This window comes from Elephantulus edwardii, unplaced genomic scaffold (assembly GCF_000299155.1).
Source record: "Elephantulus edwardii isolate Elephantulus edwardi_28Jun2011 unplaced genomic scaffold, EleEdw1.0 scaffold00071, whole genome shotgun sequence".
Taxonomy (NCBI): domain Eukaryota; kingdom Metazoa; phylum Chordata; class Mammalia; order Macroscelidea; family Macroscelididae; genus Elephantulus; species Elephantulus edwardii.
In genome coordinates, this window is record NW_006399821.1 from 7242657 (window position 1) to 7246882 (window position 4226).

A 4226-nucleotide genomic window follows, 5' to 3' on the forward strand; every position below is an offset into this window, starting at 1 on the left:
AGAAGAAGAACAGGTATTCAAATTTGCAAAAAGGAGGTAAAGTTATCTCTATATGCAGTTAATATGACAGTATACTTAGAAAACTCTCAAGACTCAGCAAGAAAACTACTGGACATAGTTGACCAATTCAGCAAAGTGACAGGATACGAGATCAACATACAAAAATCAATTGGATTTCTCTACAGTGACAAAGAGAATATAGAACTAGAACTAAGAAGAAAAACAGTACCCATCACAATAGCCAATCATAAGATTAAATACTTGAGAGTAAATCTAACTAGAAACACTAAGGATCTATTAAAAGAAAATTACAGAATGCTACTATAAGAAACAAAAAGAGACATGGAGAAAATGGAAGAATATATACCTTGTTCATGGATAGGAAGACTCAGTATTGTGAAAATGACAATCCTACCAAAGTCAATCTGTTCAATGAAATCTCAATACAAATTCCAATTCCATTCTTCAATGAGATGGAAAAGGCAATCTCCAATTTCATTTGGAATGGAAAAAGGCCCATAACAAGCAAAGCACTACTTAAAAAGAGAACAAAGTAGGAGGCATTCTCACTCCCTGATTTCAAATCGTACTGCTGTGTTTGTCAAGACAGCGTGATACTGGTACAATGACACAGACACATAGATCAATGGAATAGAGAATCCAGAAATCAGCCCATCTACCTATAGTCAACTGATTTTTGACAAGGAGATGAAATCAGTTAAGTGGGGAAATGACAGCCTTTTTAACAAATGGTGTTGGCAAAATTGGAAAACCATCTGCAGAAAACTCAAACAAGACCCACACCTCACAATCACCATACACAAAAACCAACTCAAAGTGGACCAAGGACCTAGGACTAAAACCAAGTATTATAAACTTCATTAGAGAGGAGCTTGGAAGAACCCTAGAAGCACTAATCCACAACTTGAACAGTCTTCCAAGCATCCTGAAAAACCTACAACCAGGAGAGGATAAAGTAGATGAATGGGACCTTCTAAAATTCAAATCCCTATGCACATCCAAAAACTTCTCCAACAGGGTAGAAAGGGAAGCCACAGACTGGGGAAAAAAATATTTGGTAATGACATGTCTGGTAAGGGACTTATATCTGGAATTTATAGAATACTTGAGCACCAAAACAAGAGAAAGGTAAGCAACACAATTGTAAAATGGGCACAGTATATGAACAGACACTTCAACAAAGACATTCAGAAGGTATACAAACACATGAAGACGTGTTCAAAATCCCTAGCTCTAAGAGAGATGCAATACAAACCAACTATGACATCATCTCACCCCAGTAAGAATAGCAAAATTCAACAGAGCAGCAAACAACAAATGCTGGCGAGGTTGTGGGGAAACTGGAACCCTTATTCATTGTGAGTGGGAGTGTAAAATGGTACAACCACTATGGAAGGCAGTATGGCACTTTCCCAAAAAGTTGGAAATAGAAATATCATTTGACCAAGCAATTCCACTACTGGTAATATACCCTACAGAAACCAGACTTGCCACCCAAGCAGATATATGCACACTCATGTTTATTGCTTCTTTGCTCACAATAGCAAAGAATTAGAAACAACCCAAGTGCCCATCAAGAAACAAATGATTAGAGAAGCTGTGGAATATTCACACAATGGAATATTATGCAGCACTGAAAAACAAAGAACTCATGAAATATTATACAAAATGGGTGACCATGGAGGTACATTATGCTGAGTGAAATATGTCAGTTACAAAAAGATAAATACTACATAATACCACTGTTATAAAACAGGACTGACATGGGTGTTGCGGGAAAACTAAGAAAAGAGGGGATAAAAAGTTGAAATAGACTAGGAAGAGAACTGTATAAAAGGAATATGTAATCATGTATTATTGGCATGACAAGAGTCCAGAATAAGAGGTGCATAGTAAAGTGGTCTGGTGGAGGAGGGGGGCTGTATAACAATGAAAGAACTTTTTTTGCAAAGAAAAAAGCTAATGGGGGGTGGGGTGGATGGAAGGCAGGGAAGAAAATGTGCAACAATAAATGAGTGGAATTCCAAATTCTTTATAAACTTTCATTAAAATCTCAATTAAAATAAAAGAAATGTCTCTCCACTCAATCCACTAAGGAGTTAAAGTTAACGTGGTGATTCATTATATAAGAGCTTCTTTTTTCTTCCATGGGGTAGGGGTGAGAACTGAGGGGAGGATTCTATCCCTTTCTTCCCCGAACACCTTTAATCAAAGAAACCTCACTTAAGGGCTGAAAGAAAAAAACATGTCACTTTAAAATGAGCAGGATAGTAATTTCAAAGGCAATTATTAGCACATTTCAAGAACAAGATTGTTCAGAGTGACTGGAGAACTCCACAGCTTGTGAATCAAATGTTGCATGTTAAACAGAGGGGAGACAGCAGAACCTGCTACAGGATTGTTGTTGTTAAGTGCCGTTGAGTTGTAGACGACTCATCGCAATCCTCTGAATGAAAGACCTGAGCACTGTTCATAAAGTTTCCAAAGGCAAGCCACTTCAGAAGTGGATGCCACTCCTGCTTCCAAGCTTGTTTTAATCAGGAAGCTCCACCAAACACTGCCCACCCTGGATAACCATTATCGCATTTCACACATCAGTGTCACAGTGTTTAGCTTTACAGTAACCACAAATTACTTCTGTACAGTAGGATTGATTTAGAGACCTCAGCAAAAGGCCTTTTCTAATTTTTTTTTTTCAGCTTCAAATGCAGCTAACGTGATTGCAGAGAGGCCCAGATATCTCCTCTTAACCCCAGGAGCAGAAGCTTCTGGGAAGAACTCCCTTCATCTACTATGGATAATCTCTGAGAAAAGTAATACCTGAAACAGGGAATATAGACACTACAAACCAGCTTCCTCTGAGAGAATTCTGTAAAACACAGGTGTCAGGAGATGCTCTGGAAATATAAAACCCCAAATGCTAAGGTTTTAAATGATAGGATACTATCTAAACATATATAGGGAAGCTCAATTAATACTACTATTATTCAAATAATCACACTGAGTCAGACCCAGGCCAAAGATGACACTAACTACGTGAAAATAAGAAACCTATTTAAGGCAGACCCAGGCCCAAGAAGACACTGATTAAGCAAAACCAGGAAACTTGTTTAACAGACTGGACCCCCAGGAGCAGCGGCAGGTTTACAGGTCTGACTATATAAGGGAGATATAAGTTCAGCAATAAATAACAGAAAAACTTGTCCAGCAGCTGGGCGTTGGCTGCCCAGTAACCAAATGAGGGAATTTTAACTAACCTATGACCTTTCTCTCTTTGTACATAATTGACTTAAAGCTCTTTTGCCCTGAAGATATAATTAACCAATCATAACGTAAGTAAAAACTAACTAGTCAATAGAAAAGAGACCTCAGCCACTACCTTGTAAACATATATTAAAGAGAGAACATTTTGTGTTTGGGGAACGTGACCCTTTGTCAGTGCTCCCCATGGACAACAGTCTTTCTTTCTTCACCAAAAGAGCTGTAGCCCTGTTTCTTTGTATGGAGTTGCTGAACAGGAGGGCCAAATTCCTGTAACAACATCAACCCTGAAAGCCAAAGATGAAGAAGTTGAGGACTTCTACCAGCTTTTGCAGTCTGAAATAGATTAAGCACACAATTAAGATGCATTAATAGTAATTGATGACTGGAATGCAAAAGTTGTAAACAAGGAAGAACTGGTAGTTGGAAAATATGGACTTCACAATAGAAATTGGGTCAGAGATCAAATGATTGACTTTTGTACAATGATTTATTGCAAATACATTTAAAAAACAAACACAAAACCAAACATACATTAATAGTGATTATTTACAAAGACTTCACCTGATAGAGTGTATCTAAGTGACTATATACGTGAGAAGAGTCAGTGGAGAAACTCAATATCAGCAGTCCAAACAAGGCCACGGGCTGACTATGGAACAAATCATTAATTGCTTATTTGTAAGTCCTTACTGAAGTTGAAGAAAATAAAAATAAGTCACAAGGACCAAAATACAACTTTGAATATGTTCTACTTGAACTTTTTTTAAAAAAACCCAAAACAACAAACATCTGAAGAATTGATTTGATACATTAAACACTAATGACTGAAGATCAGATTAATTGTAGGATGATATCAAGAATAAATATCATCTGTGAAGAATAATGATCATTGCAAAGATGGGGGCAAAATAGATGCATGTCAAAAGAGACTCCGTAAATTG